The sequence below is a fragment of the Pristis pectinata genome, chromosome 5, assembly GCF_009764475.1.
Source record: "Pristis pectinata isolate sPriPec2 chromosome 5, sPriPec2.1.pri, whole genome shotgun sequence".
NCBI classification, from domain to species: Eukaryota; Metazoa; Chordata; class Chondrichthyes; order Rhinopristiformes; family Pristidae; genus Pristis; species Pristis pectinata.
In genome coordinates, this window is record NC_067409.1 from 1615412 (window position 1) to 1631475 (window position 16064).

The 16064-nt window shown below is 49.4% G+C and overlaps 1 protein-coding gene and 1 long non-coding RNA gene across 3 annotated transcripts in view; one reads left to right on the plus strand and one right to left on the minus strand.

Moving 5' to 3' along the window:
• The window catches only part of LOC127570696 (latent-transforming growth factor beta-binding protein 4-like), a 254323-nt gene that overhangs the window by 204285 nt on the left and 33974 nt on the right, over nt 1–16064 (minus strand). The window lies entirely within an intron of this gene.
• LOC127570706 (uncharacterized) overlaps nt 13998–16064 on the plus strand; it is a 62025-nt gene continuing 59958 nt past the window's right edge. The window contains exon 1 of the long non-coding RNA XR_007956381.1: nt 13998–14152. This is a non-coding gene — a long non-coding RNA (uncharacterized LOC127570706). The remainder of the gene's footprint in view (nt 14153–16064) is intronic.

Genomic DNA, 16064 nt, shown 5'->3' on the forward strand with positions numbered 1-16064 from the left:
ATTCTCTATATTTTTTTGATTTGGGGGTTCTTCTTTCATATAATTAAATTTCATTTCTTTTCAATCTTTCCTTTTGTATTTGTTCACTTAATAAGAGCGCGGGAGGTCTAGATTACTTTTTTTTACTCCTTGTGATTATATACATTAACAGTTACGATTGCTGTCCTGATCTCTCTGCACCAGATGTAGAATTACTAATGTTAGATATATTATTTTGTACTAATTTAAAAATGAATAAAAAGATTGAAAAATAAAAGACTCTCACTTTTCAGGTGTTGTTTTACTTGCTTATGATTCATTATAATGCCTCTTAACCGCAGATTGCATCCAAATCCACCACCTCATTTGGCAGCATTTTGAAGGTATCAACCACTGTGTAAAAATGTACCCCTCAGATCCACTTTAAAACTCCGTCCTTTAACCAATGCCCTCTTGTTTTTGGTACCCCTACCATGGGAAAGGATTTTTATCATCTACCCTATCCAAGCCTTTCATAATCTTACTTACTCTGTCTGACGACTCCTCAGACTCCTTTGCTCCAGGGAAAAGCAGCCCAGCCTGTCCAATCTCTCCTTATAACTAAAGTGCTCCAATCCAGGCAACATCCTGGTGAATCTCCTCTGACCTCTCACCAGCACAGTCACGTCCTTCCTCTAGTGTGGCAACTAGCACTGCACTCGGTACTCCAAATGCGGTCTAACCGGTGTTTTACAAAGTTACAACCTACTGCCCCAACTTTTATATTCTATGCCCTGACCTATGAAGGAAAGTGAGTCATTTGCCTTCTTCGCCACCCTATCTATTGTGTTGCCGCTTTCAGGAAGCTATCGTCATTGATCCCAGGGCTCTGTTCATCAAGATTCCTCAGTCCCCGACCATTATATGTCCTCCCTCTGCTTTATTTCTCAAAATGCATCACTTCACACTTGTTGGGCTTAAATTCCATCTGCCAATGCTCCAGCTAACTTTCCCACTGACCATTAGCCATTGTCGCCCTGGGAAAAAGTCTCTGACTGTCCACTCGATCTATGCCTCATTATCTTGTACACCTCTATCAAGTCACCTCTCACCCTCCTCCTCTCCAAAGAGAAAAGCCCTAGCTCGCTCAAACTATCCTCATAAGACATGCTCTCCAATCCAGGCAACATGCTGGTAATTCTCCTCTGCACCCTCTCTAAAGCTTCCACATCCTTCCTATAATGAGGCAACCAGAACCGAACTTACCTGCCAAGGATAGTTCATTAGCGCAGTTTGCCTTCCTAGATTCTTTCTTAAATACTCTCCTGCACCCTCTATATTCCTCAAGGGACTCACTTGATAGTAGTTGCTGAAAACTGTCATTTGTTTCCTACATCATCCTATTCAAAACTTAAATACCACTTGTGTAATGAACGTAACCAGATTTCAAGGTTCAGATCAATGATGGAGAAAGAACACTTCAATGATATAAGGTTACAAATACTCAACTTATTAAAAGATTAACAATTACTAAGATATTAGTAAAGTAACAGGTCTCGTGCCCTTCTATATGCTGGGGACTTCACACATTGACAGCTGGTCTGGTGATCTTAAAGGTCCCAGCATCGTCCGTGATCCTGGTCTGAGGAGAAGTCCAGTGAGCTCACTTCTAGTTCACACTTATATAGTTATAAACGGCACTAGCTTGGTGGACACCAGGATTGGCATGGACAAGTTGGGCGGAAGGGCCTGTTTCCATGCTGTGTTAATCTATCACACTATAACTCTATGATTCTGCATCACTGCATCTTTCACATTAAGAAACCCTGATGCAGAAACAATGTTGTTCACTGCTCCATCACCCAGGACCTCATGATGACTTGTTTTCCAACTGAGCCTGCTTGTTCAGCCTGGGTGTTGTTAGAAGACAACTGCATTTTAATTGCAGCCATGCTTTTAAACCCTTACACTGCACTTTGTCATCCAAGGTTCCCTAATCTTGCAATCTTTACCTTTCACCCTTATTGAACGTACCGTCCCTGTACTCCTGTTACCTCTCTATTAAAAGACTCTCACTTGTCAGATGTTGTTTTGCTTGCAAGCATTTGCTCCTAGTCTCGGGTGCTGTCTCGGTGGAATATGCAAGTTGTTTCTGTGGTCACTTCCATTTCCTCCAGTTTCATCCGAAATCACAAAGACGGGCGGCTGGTAGGTTAATTGGCCACTGTAAATTGCTCGTGTGCAGGTGAGGGGAATAATCTGGCGGGAGTTGATGGGATTGTGGGAGATGTGATGAATGTGAATGAGTGTTGATGCTTGGTGCAGATTCACTGGGCCATATATAGGTGCAACTTGAGGGAAATATAGCTTGAAATAGAATTAATTATTTTCAGATTGGTTCAAGAACCTGAAGGCAGTGGCAAGAAGCTGTTGTTGAACCTTGAGGTGTGGATCTTCAGGCTCCTGTATCTCCTTCCTGATGGCAGCGTTGAGAAGAGATCACTGCCCAGATAAGGCGGCTCCGTGATGATGGATGTTGCTTCCTGAGGCATCACCTCTGATCGAGGTCCTCGATGGTGGGGAGAGCCATCCCCGATGGAATTGGCTGCAGCTTCTTGTGATCCTGTGTGCTGGAGTTTCCATACCAGGCTGCATCCAATTCCCCTCACACACCCACAGCGACTCTCCCTAATCTGTCCTTGTCTCTCCAAATAAACAGGAATCCCATCCCTTAAAATTTGCTCCAATTATTTCCCTGCCACTAATGGAAGGCTCAGCAGCCTGTAGTTTCCTGGCTTATCCTTGATGCCGGTTTAAATAAAGGAAGGACATAAGGTCTCCTCCAATCTTCTGGCACATTACCTGCGGGTGCATCAGGGTCCCAGCAATCGCCTGCCTTGTTTCCCATAACAGACTGGGATACATCTCATCCAGCCATGGGGATTTATCCACACTTATGCATTTCAAGAGCTCCGAAAACTCCTCCCTTATCATGTTGATCTTCTCCATGATACCACTGTTCCCTCCACTAAACTTACTTGCTCCCATTTCCTTCTCCGTCTCTATATTTGGGAGAATGACTTCGGTTTCTCCTTAATCTTACCTGCCAAAGATATTTCATTAGCTCTTTTTGCCCAGCTATACTCTTTCTTAAATACTCTCCTGCACCCTTCATATTGTTCAAGGGACTCACTTGATTGTCATTGCCGAAATCTGTCATTTGTTTTCTTCATCATCCTGATCAAAACTTAATACCCCTTGTGTAATGGAATGTAAGCAGATTTCGAAGATTCAGATCAATGATGGAGAAAGAACCCAACGATATAAGGTTACAAATACTCAATCTATTGAAAGACTAACAAATTACTGACATATTAGTAAAGTAACAGGTCTTGTGCCCTTCTGTCTGCTGAGGACTCCACAGAACGACGGCTGGTCTGGGGAACTTGGAAGTTCCCAGCATCATCTGTGATCCTGGTCTGAGGAGCTCACTTCTAGCTCACACTTATAGTGTTAAAAAAGCCCGCACTTCATATCGAATTTTCAACATATTTGTCAATTACATTAAGAAATCCTAATACAGAACCAAAGTTGTTCACTGCACCTGGTATTAATTCCTTTCCTGCCAAAAAGAAGTTTATCTTATCTTACCACACCCAGAAGATAGGTGTGTGAATGGAACGAGCTTCCAGAGAAAGTGGATGAGTCAGGTACGATAAGAACATATAAAAGACATTTGGTTAAGTATGTGGATAGGCTGCTTCAGAGGGATGTGGGTGAAACGTGGACAAACAGCAGCAGCTTGGTGGGCACCAGGATTGGCATGGACAAGTTGGGCGGAAGGGCCTGTTTCCATGCTGTATTACTCTATCACACTATATGATTCTGCATCACTGCATATTTCACATTAAGAAACCTTGATGCAGAAACAAAGTTGTTCACTGCTCCATCACCCAGGACCTCATGATTTACTTGTTTTCCAACTGAGCCTGCTTGCTCAGCCTGGGTGTTGTTAGAATACAACTGCATTTTAATTGCAGCCGTGCTTTTAACCCTTACACTGCACTTTGTCATCCAAGGTTCCCTAATCTTGCCATCTTTACCTTTCACCCCTACTGGCACATGCTGTCTCTGCTCTCTTGTTAACTCTCTTGTAAAGGACTCTCACTTTGGCAGACGTTGTTTTACATGCAAGCATCTGCTCCCAATCTTGGAAACTGTCGAATTTAAGTTTGTAAGTTATCCCTGTAGTCACATGCATTCCCATCACAAAGGTGAGCGGGTTTGTAGGTTAATTGGCCACTGTAAATTGACCCTAGTGTGTGGGCGTGGGGTAGAATCTGTGAGGAGTTGATGGGGATGTGGGGAGATGTGATAATGTAATGAGCGTTGATGGTTGGTGCAGTCTCAGTGGGCCGAGTATTCTTTGTGTGAATATTTTGCCCCTTGGATCCCATTTAAACCTCCTGATCAGGCTCCAGGGATTTATACACTCTTACGCAGTTCATGAGCTTCAAAACTTTGAATACTTTCCACTACGTTGTTATTGTACTACCGCAATGCTTTGATGAAGTGATCTGTATGGATGGCATGCAAGACAAAGGTTTTCACTGTACCTCAGTACATGTGACAATAATAAACCAATTTACCTCCTCCCTTGTAATGTTGATCTTCCCCAGATACCACCGTTCCCTCCCCTGAACTCACTCCCTTCCCTGTCCTTCTCCTTCCCTATACTTGTAGAATGACTTAGGATCCTGCTTAATCTAACACCCAAGGGTATTTCATTACCTCTTTTTGCCCTTCTAATTCCCTTCCAAAATGCTCTCCTATATTCCTCAAGGGACTCACTTGATTGTAGTTGCCTATAACTGTCGTACGTTTCCTTTATTATCCTGACCAAAACTTAAATACCCCTTGTGTAATGAAACATAAGCAGATTTTTGAGGATTCAGATCAATGATGGGGAAAGAACACTTCAACAATACGTTACAAACACTGAATTTATTAAAAGAATAAAAAAACAATAAATTACTAAAATATTAGTAAAGCAATGGGTCTCGTGCCCTTCTGTCTGCTGGGGACCCCACAGAACGACGGCTGGTCTGGAAAACTCAAAGGTGCCAGCACAGTGCGTGATCCCGGTCTGAGGAGAAGTCCAGTGAGCTCACTTCCAGCTCACACTGACACAGTTAAAAAAAAAAGCCCACACCTCTTTCCTAATTTTACACGCATTTGTCAATCACATAAAAAACCAGCTATCCTTCCTAATACAGAATCAGAGTTGTTCACTGCATCTGGTATTAATTACTTTCTTTTTCAAACAGTGGTGTGACATTCTCTGTCTTCCAATCTGCCACGACCTGCCCAGAGTCCAGAGAATTTTGGTAAATTATCACAAATGCCACTACTATAACTTCCATCATTTCTTTCAGTACCCTGGGATGCATCCCATCAGGACCAAGGGACTTGTCTACTTACAGGCCCACTAGTTTGCTCATCACTACCCCTTTAGTAACAGCGTTCATATGAAGTGCTTGTGTATGAATCGCAAAAGATTGGTTTGCAGGTGCAACAGTTTATCAGGAAGGCAAATGGATTTTTGGCCTTCATTGCTAGAGGGATTGTATTTAAGAGCAGGGAGGTTATGCTGCAACTGTACAGGGTACTGGTAAGGCTGCACCTGGAGTAGTGGGTGCAGTTCTGGTCTCCTTCCTCGAGGTATGTACTGGCTTTAGAGGCAGTGCAGGGAAGGTTCACCAGGTTGATTCTAGGGATGAGGGGTTTAGCCAGTGAGGAGATTTGGAATTGCCTGGGACTATACTCACTGGAATTCAGAAGAAACAGATAAAATTCTGAAAGGGATAGATAAGATAGAGGCAGGAAGGTTGTTTGTACTGGTAAGTAAGACTAGAATTTGAGGACATCACCTCAAGATTCAGGGGAATAGATTTATAATGATGAGGAGAAACTGCTTTTCCCAGAGAGCAGTGAATCTGTGGGATTCTCTGCCCAGGGAAGCAGTGGAGGCAACCTCAGCAAATATATTTAAGACACAGTTAGATAGATTTTTGCATAGTTGGCCAATTAAGGGTTATGGGGAAAAGGCAGGCAGGTGGATCTGAGTCCATGGCCAGACCAGTCATGATCTTGTTGAATGGCGGAGCAGGCTCGATGGGCCAGATGGTCTACTCCTGCTCCTATTTCTTATGTTCTTAACTTCTTTTTCCTTTTGGGACCCTTCTCCCCGTGTCTGCGTGGGTTTCCTCCCACATTCCAAAGACATACGGGTTAGGAAGTTGCGGGCGTGCTATGTTGGCGCCAGAAGTGTGGCGACACTTGAGCGCTTACCCAGAACACTCTACCCAAAAGATGCATTTCACTGTGTGTTTCTATGTACATGTGACTAATAAAGATAACTTGTCTTCTCTTATCTCTTGGGGATCCTGCCTCTCGCTTTGGAATGCTCCCTCCCTCTCTCTGGAACCCTACTTTTCTCTCTGGGAAACACCAACCCCCCCCCCCTTTCCCCTTATATCTCCCGCTCTTTCTCTCTCTCCCTCTCTGGGATACTCCCTTCCTCTCCGTGGGACCCACTCTCACTCCAATTCTCCCTCTGTTTCTCTGGATTCCTCATCCTTCCTTCTATCTGCTCCCCGAGGAAGTAAAGGATTAAGAAATTGTGACCGTACATATAATACATATAACTAATGAAAAAATACTATGCACACAAGCCCCTGACTCAAGACCAGGTGGTTTGTCTTAAAACAATGAGTGTGAGGTTTATATTAAACAATGAGTGTGATGGTTGTCTACAAACCTTAGGCTTCCCAATTGAAATTGGTGTAGCCGCTTTGTTTAAGTGTGTGACGAGGACTGTATAAATTGATGTCCGTCCCTCTGTATTGTGGAGACCTCCGATAAAGACTCTGCATGAGAGTTTGAGGAGAATTCTCCCGCAGTATATACTAATAAACGTGTTTTAACAGAATTAAACTGTAGCACTGTGTGACTTTGCAGCAGGCCGGAGTGGGAACTTAAAATTGGGATGACAATTTGGCGAGCCAGCCAGGAGTCCAAGACGAGGTCTCAGAAGCGGCGTGAGCGATCTACGGGGATAACGACTACCTGAGTTGGAAGGGCCCACAAGGTAAGATTCACCTTGATCCCTCTCAGGGAGTCGGACACCTGAACGATCCCTTCGCTTGTCGAATATCCTCTGACGGACTCCTCGCAAACCTATCTGAGTGCCACAGGTAAGAGGGGTGCGAGTCCCCAGTTTCGGGTTTGGGGTTCGAGTCCCGGGTTTGGGTTTTAAGTTTGTGAATTTCAAGGTTTTGAGCTCTAGGTTTTGAGATTGGTTCTCCGGTACTACCACCCTGCCTTAGACCGGTTCTTAAGAGGGGAAATCCCCCACGGGAAGGTCAGGAACCTGAAGCGGGTGAAGGAAAGAGACCGATCTTATAGATAATCGCAGCGATTTGTACCATGTGGTCGAGAGGAAAAAAATAGGACAAACTCTCGATGAGTCTGGGTCCAATACCCCACTATCTCAGTTATGTAAAGATGATCCGAAAAATGAGAATAACTTCCGTATGTTATTAGCATGCCTCAGTAAAAAAAATTGGGAAATGAAATATGGCCATTAGGGGGAACTTGGGATGTGGATGAGTGCCTAAAGACAGAAAGGGCGATTTGGGAGCGCAATACAGGGGAAAAATGGAAAATATTAATGTTGACTTGGAGAAAAACGGCCGAAGACCTAACAAATAGATCCAAACAGAGTAGTTGGGAAGTTCTGAAGTCTCAGTGTGGAGACCACGATGCTGAGAGAAACAGAAGGGAGAGGGAGGGGCGAGATCAGAAAAATAAGGAAAAACGTAGGAATAAAAATAGAAGAAAATAAGGATAAAGTGGAGGTACCTCCCGACATGTCTGGCGTGCCCCTGTTGTTCCTAAGTAATGATATGGACAAAAATGAAGAGGATTGGATGGTCCGACCCACAGCCCCTATCTACCCCCCAATTTCACTGCCGCCCCCATATAATGCGACTAGTCCGCAAAGCGTTCTGCCCTCACCACCATCGACTGCTGGCCAGGTCCCGTCCCAAGGACAATTCCATGTCCCTATTGCATCCCGAACTAGGAACCAGCTTAGACGGAGAGAAGGCCCGCCTCTGAATGGCTCTAAGGCCACAGACAAGCGATGGAACTTTTTGGTAGGGGACAGAGCTTTAGTAGATCCTCAGACGGACACCGATTATGACTCCGATTCTACCACTGATAATGACGACCCTAAAGATCCTGGCCCACCACCTATGTTGAATGAGGTAAAGGGTATCCAATGCACCCCAACGGCCCAAGAGTCCCAGCGTACAGTCCCCCTTACGTGCCACCACCAGCCCCTCGTAATTACCCAGGACTCAGGGGACCCCAACAACCTGCACCGGCGAGCGCCAGGTCGACAGGATGCTACCTTTGCGGGGCACCTGACCATTGGCAGCGGGACTGCCCCCACTACCACCAACGGCAGACGAGACCCCCAGTAAACGACTTACCTTTTTCAACTAGCAATCCGTTTTCTGCCTGACTAGCTGTGGGAAGTAGCCATTCCATGTACCCTGCCCTCACCGATAACCCGGACGATGAACCTATCGACAATTTATTAGTTGAGGGAAAACCAATCCCCTTTATGATAGATACGGGGCCATACCTTGACCCTCGAAGCTCCATGTATCGCCCAGCACGATTTTAAACTGTCCACAGCCACGGTTTCATTGAGCAGGTAAGGAGGGAACAGCACTTTTAGTTCAAGTACCTAATGAATGTGGAATCAGTCGGGCTTGATGTCCCCTCACATTACCCTGTCAGTAAATGAGGGTCATAAACCGAAGGAGCTGGGATTCCTCGCCCACCGACTTGAGGTACAGGCAGACACAGGGCTTTACGGAATTCCCCAGATACTGCCAGAAGGGACCCTGACTTATTACCTCATCCCTTTCTCGGTGACAGGCTGTTTATGCCACCATCAGCTCCACCGACTCCCTTCGGATGAGCCAACCCCCGACTTATGGGCCCCGTCAAAAGCTGAGGTAGGATTCACCCCAGTGACCCCAGTCCAAATCCGTGTAAGACCAGGAGCACAATTGCCTCCGTCCCACAGTACCCCCTTCGCAGAGAGGCAGTTGATAGAATAACCCATTTAATAGATTCATTCTGCGAACAGGTCATCCTGGTTCCTTGCCAATCACCCTGCAACACCCCCATTTTACCCATCCCCAAACCCAGACGGACGGAATGGCGTCTAGTACAAGACCTGTGTGAGGTCAATGATATAGTGGAACCCCTGCATCCCGCTGTCCCGAACCCCTCATCATTCTCAGCAACATCCTTGCCGACTCCCGTATTTTTACACCTGTGGATCGCCAACATGCATTTTTACCATTCCCCTATCTCCCGACTCGCAATACCTGTTTGCTTTCACCTTCCAAGGTCAGCATTACACCTGGGCGTGCCTCCGGCAAGGTTTTATACACTCCCCGACTATTTTCTCTCAAGTTTTGCATAAACAACTCCAAGAGTTGCAAATTTCTGACAAATCCACTGTTGTCCAGTATGTTGATGACCCTTTATTGGCAAGCCCCTCGAAGTCCTCCAACATCGCGGACACCAATAGACTACTTAACGCACTCCACTCTTGGGGCTATGTAATACCTCCACAGAAAGTAAAACGAACCCAGCATCAGGTAAACTTCCTGGGCACCCTTTTAAGGGCTACTGAGCGGCAGCTCACTCTTGAACGTATTGTACCCATCATTGCTACCCCACCGCCCGCTATCCCGAAGGGTATGTGCGCCTTCTTAGGTTTAGTGAATTTCTGCAGACAATGCCTACCTAATGTGGCCCTCCTTACTAAGCACTTCCCACTCCTTGCTTATCTAAAGAACTTCCTCCAGGCCATCCTCCTCCCCAACAAACTGGCCATCACTAAATGCTCGGCTCACCTCTCTGACACCTCTCTAGTACCACTGGGCAATAACAGGGCAGATGCAGAGGCTAAATTGGCAGGACACCAGGGGTCTAAGATCGTTTCGACTGTGGAAAAACAGGCAGTTGCTTGCAAGCCAACGATAACAACGCTGGGCACCCCAGACGTGGTCACTGTGTAGCACTTACAGGGGGACACCCCTGACTCAGAAAAACAAGGATGGAAGACGCACGGGTGTACGCACTCTGCGCCACACGGCCTCTGGACTACTCCAGTCGGTCAAGTATGTATACCTGATTCCTTGTTACTGATGCTTATTGACTGCCTACATTCTGACCCCCACCTTGACAAGGGGGAATGAGTAACATTTTACTATGTACCTGGTGGCACCCCAGATTGGAGAAAGCAGCAGAAGGCAAAATACGATCGTGCTTAATATGCCAACAAACCAATGCTGGGAAAGGGCTGAGGTGAACCCCAGGCAGAACCTCCTTGCCTGGTGGTCCCTTTGATTGTATACAACTTGACTTTATGGAATTACCACGTGTACATTATTATAAGTACTGTATTATCATTATTGATGTGTTTAGTAGAGGGATTGAAGCTTCTCCAACCACCAACAATGAAGCCTCAACGGTGGTGAAGTTATTGCTTACAGAGATCATACCAAGGTTTGGGGTACCCCGACAGATAAGTTCAGACAATGGTCCCCACTTCATATGGGGAATAAATAAGGAATTGTGCAAGGCACTGCATATCGAACAGCAGTTCCATTGCACCTACCACCCTCAGGCAGCTGGTATAGTAGAACGAGCTAACGGCACCCTGAGAATAAATTAACTAAATTAGTATCAGATACGGGTCTAAATTAGCTGAATGTTCTCCCCTTATCATTATACCACATGAGAATTACTCCCCACTCGTCACCAGGGTGTCGGCTGCCGGAATCGTCTTTGGACATCCGGGAAGAACTCCATGGGATGATGACACCCAGCCCCCCCGCCCAGGTTGGCCATAACATCATGGGGGATGAACTACAAAGGTATTTCAGACAACTTATGTCCTCTTTAAAGTTTCTTCATTCACAGGTGGAGAGTGCCCTTAAACCACTGGAAGGACAGGATGCGGAGCTGCCTGACCTGGAAATTGGAGATTCAGTACTGATAAGAGATTGGGAACGCCCTAAACTGGGACCTCGGTGGAAAGGCCCCCTCCAGATACTACTCCAGACTCCTACAGCTGTGAAAGTACAGGGCCAGGAACGCTGGATTCATCTGAGCCACTGTAAACGATGGCCGCCGAAAGAAAAATGATGTTTCTTAGATTTGGACTCCTTACCATTACTGGTACTCTTGCGTGGGCATTAGAAGATAATTTGTTTTACAAAGCACATATGCAACTACACCTGAATCGCACCGTTTGCTACCCCTTGGCAGAATCAGTGGAAGGTCCTTTTGTAGCCACACCAAGCTGGAGTCCCAGGGCTCTCTTAAAATATGAATACTCAAAAACAAAGTGTATTCGGCAGACGGGTACTTACAGGATGGTGTTGCTGGGTAAATGTTTGCAAAGAACAATAACAGATCCTAGTAGCACAACTAGCTACCAGTCCTTCCCCCACTGCTTTGACAGTAAAGGATGGGGTTGTGGGATAGCGATTATACAGAACACGATATCATGTGCCACCACCACTTGTATAGAGAGAATATGTGGATTTAGGTGGGGATGGTTTAGGTGTGACTGCGCTGCCACTAGGTGTGTTACGTTAATTGCAGGGGAGCGATGGGTTTGTGGGGAAGGGAACAGAACCCATGTGAAATTGTCTAACGTCTCTTTAGAATGGCTAACCAGGGAGAATTACCTGAGAGAGCACGGGAGAAATGTTGTTGGAATCTCTTGGTATTCTCAGATGCCCAGTCCACAGCAATCGGGTAATGCAACCTGCTACCGGGCCAAGGAAGGGTATATGTTCCTCTTCAATGGTACTTACACTACTGCCACCCCCACTCTGCCAGCCTGGTTTGCAGTAGGAACGATCGGGCTAGTCATGGTCCCCTGCCCCCAGAAGGCTTATGTCCAACGAAGACGTGGTGTGGTCAGTAAGTGAGGAGTTCTGTGAAGACTGGAGGGATCCTATCACGTTGGGATCTCCCTTATCGTCATGAGGCTATGGGTTTCTGAGTACTCTCTCTCTGGGGGGGGGGGGGGGGTTCGGCAGGAACTATAGCCGCAAAAAACTGGAACTACCTTATTTGTGGACTGGCCGTGCTGGGAAACAGCACCATAAAGGGCCTGGAGGCAGGGAACCAGGAACTGGCGGAGCTTCGACTTTATGCCCAGCAGACCCGGTATGCTGTGGACTACCAGTTGGCTCAGCAAGCAGGAGTATGTGCCATAGTAGGGGACAAATGTGTCACCAGTGTGAGAGATGAGTCCTACAACATCTCCCATGCCATTCAGGACATTCAGAAGCAAGTAGGTAGCTTTAGGCAAGGACCTACAGGAGGGGCGGGTTGGTTGGGGTGGCTACTGGGAGGATCGTGGGCATCATACCTGCTGTATGCTGTGTGGTGCTGGCCTGTTTAAATAATTGTTGCAAGGTCCTTATTAATAAACTCTCGACCCCGTTCTCGGCGCCCCTCTAGGTTATCATGATATGATAAAAGGGGGAATGAGGAAGTAAAGGGGTAAGAAATTGTAACTGTACATAGAACTGATGAAAAAACACTAAGCACGCAAGCCCCTGACTCCAGACCAGGTGGTTTGTCTTAAAAACAACGAGTGTGATGGTTGTCTTTGAACCTTCGGCTTCCCAACTGAAATTGGTGTAGCCACATTGTTTAAGTGTGTGACAAGCACAAGGGGAGGGGAGAGAGAGACGGAGGGGGAGGGGAGGGAGATGGAGGGGGAGGGGAGAGAGAGAGAGGCGGAGGAGGGAGAGAGAGAGGGGGAGGGGAGGGGAGAGAGAGAGGGGGAGGGGAGATGGAAAGAGAGAGGGGGAGGGGAGGGGAGGGGAGGAGGGGAGGGGGAGGGGAGGGGAGGGGGAGAGAGGGGAAGGGGGAGAGGGGAGGGGAGAGGGGAGGTGGGGAGGGAGGGGGGAGAGGTCTGCCCCTCTGTATTATGGAGACCTCCGATAAAGACTGCATGAGAGTTTGAGGAGAATTCTCCCGCAGTATATACTAATAAACGTGTTTTAACAGAATTAATCTGAGGCACTGTGTGACTTTGCAGCAGGCGGGAGTGGGAACTTAAAATCGGGACAACACTCCTGTCATCCCCATCTCGCTTCTCTGACCGCGCTCTCCGCCCTCCTCCCCTCCACTCCCCTCTCCTCCCTTCCCCTCTCCCTTCTCCCTCTCACCCTCTCCCTTCCCCGCTTCCCACACCAACTCTCTCTGGGACGCTCCCTCTAAACTAAACCCAGCTCTCACCCCCATCTCCTCCCCCACCTCTCCTCTCCTCTCCCCTTCCCCACCTCTGCTCTCTCCCCCACCGTCCCACCTCCACGCCCCTCCCATCACCCCTACTCCCCCTTCCTCCCCTGCCCTCTCTCCCCACTCCCCTCCCCCCTCCCTCTCCCCTTCCCCTCCCTCTCCCCCTCCCCTTCCCCTCCTCTCCCCCTCCCCTTCCCTCTCCCCCTCCCCTTCCCTCCCCCTCCCCTTCCCTTCCCTCCCCTCTCCCCCTCCCCTCCCCTCTCCCCTTCCCCTCCCCCTCCCCTCCCCACTCCCCCCTCCCCTCCCCCTTCCCATCCCCCCTCTCCCCTTCTCCCCCTCCCCTCCCCTCTCCCCCTCCCCTCTCCTCGTCCCCTCCCCTCTCCCCTCACAACCTCCCCTCCCCCCTCTCCTTCCCTCCCCTCCCCTTCCCTCCCCTCCCCCTCCCTCCCTCTCCCCCTCCCCCACTCCCCCTCCCCCTCCCCTCCCCCTTCCCCCTCCCCCTCCCCTTCCCACCCCTCTCTCTAACACACTCTCACACACTGCAGGACCCTCCCTCCCTCCCTCTGGACCCATCCTTTCCCCGACCTCTCCCACCGCCTCTCTTTTGGACCCTCCCTCCCGCGGACCCTCCCGATCTCTGGCACTTGACAACAGTCTGACCGAACACTTCTCGGGATTCTGGCTGTTGCTGCTCGGCCGTCGGTTCAGGGGCGGTGGGATGGCGGTCGGTTTCCTGCTCTGCCCGCTGGCCCTCGCCCTGTGCGGCGCTGCGGTGAGTGGATCCCCTCCCGCGGCCGGGGAGCGATTCTTCAGTTCCTGTGTTTCAGCAGCGTCCGCCCCGCACCCCCACCGCGCAGTCATCCCGTCCAAATCCTCCTCCCCACCACCTTCCCCCCACTCTTCCCCCTCCTCCCCCACCTCCCCTCTCCCCACCTCCCCCCCACTTCCACCCTCTCCCCCCCACCACCCCCTCTCCCCCTCCCCTCTCCCCTCCCCCCTCTCCCCCCTCCCCTCCCCCCTCTCCCCCTCCCCTCCCCCCGCTCCGTTCCCCTTCCCCCTTCCCCCACTTCCACTCCCCCTCCCCTCCCCTCTTCCCCAACTCCCCCCTCCCCTCCCCACTGCTCCCTCCCCCTCCTCCCTCCCCCCTACTCCCTCCCCCACCCCTTCCCCTCCCCTTCCCCTCCCCTCTCTCTACCATCCCCCCTCCCTCTCCCCCATCCCCCTCCCCCTTCACTCCGCTCTCCCCACTCCCTCCCCCCTCCCCCCCTCCCCCCCTCCCCCTCTCGCCCCCTCTCCCCCCTCCCCCCCCTCCCCCGCCTCCCCCCTCCCACCCCCCTTGCTGTGTGACTCCGTGATTCACAACAAACAATCTGCTGGAGGAACTCAGCAGGTCAAGCAGCAACTGTGGGAGCAGGGAAGGAATTGTCGACGTTTCAGGTCAAAACCCTGCATTAGGACTGAGAGGGGAGAGGGGAGAGGGCCAGTATACAGTATACTCACCACATCTCCCCTCTCCACTCCCAGTGCTGATGCAGGGTTTTGAGCCAAAACGTTGACAATCGCTTTCTCCGCACAGATGCTGCTCGACCTGCTGAATTCCTCCAGCAGTTGTGTGTTGCTCCAGATTCTGGCATCTGCCAGCTCTGGTGTCACCGTGGGAGCTGCTATTCTAGTCTCAGTGTAACTGCTGGCGAGGGGGGAGGGTGTGGACAGTGCGAGGGCCGAACGAGATGGGACTACCACCTCACCAGGGGTACGAACCTTCACAGTCGGTCCCGTTGCCACGGAAGCCGGGGGGACAGCCACACTGGTAACTCCCCAGCGTGTTCACACACTGGCCCTGGGCACACACCGCTGCATCCTCCGAGCACTCATCAATGTCTGCAGAGAGACGGGGAGAGGTGGTCAGTGGCAGCCGCTGGCAGTGAGTCCATGCCCGCGACATAGAGTGTCACAGAACCTACCCTGCAGTACCCAATGGACTGATGTTGGGGTCCAAATCCACAGCTCCCAATGCAAGTAGATAGGGTGACAAAGACGGCTCGTGGCATGCTTGCCTTCATCAGTTGAGTCAGGAAGTGGAAGTCATGTTGCAGCTGTATAAAACCTTGGTGAGGCTGCACTTGGAGTGTTGTGTGCAGTTCTAGTTGCCCCATTACAGGAAGGGTGTGGAGGCTTTGGAGAGGGTGCAGAGGAGGTTTATCAGGATGCCGCCTGGATTAGAAAGCACGTGCTATGAGGAGAGGTCGGACAAACTAGGGTTATTTTCTCTGGAGCGTCGGAGGCTGAGGGGAGACCCGATGGAGGTTTATAAAATTATGAGAGGCACAGACAGTGTAGACAGTACGAGTCTTTTTCCCAGCGTCAAAATTGAAATACTGGAGGGCATAGCTTTCAGGTGAGAAGGGGATAGTTCAATGGGGATGTGCTGGGCAAGTTTTTTTTATTACGCAGGGAAAGGTGGGTGCCTGGAGTGGGCTGCCAGGGATAGGAGTGGAGACAAATATGATAAAGCTGTTTAAGAGGTTGTTAGATAAACACAGGAATATGCAGAGGAAGGAGGGATATGGATCACGTACAGTCAGAAGGGACAAAGTTTAATTCAGCATTGTGTTTGACACTGACATGGTGGGTCGAGGGGCCTGTTCCTGTGATGTACTGTTCTGTGTTCAGTGGGTGGAGAG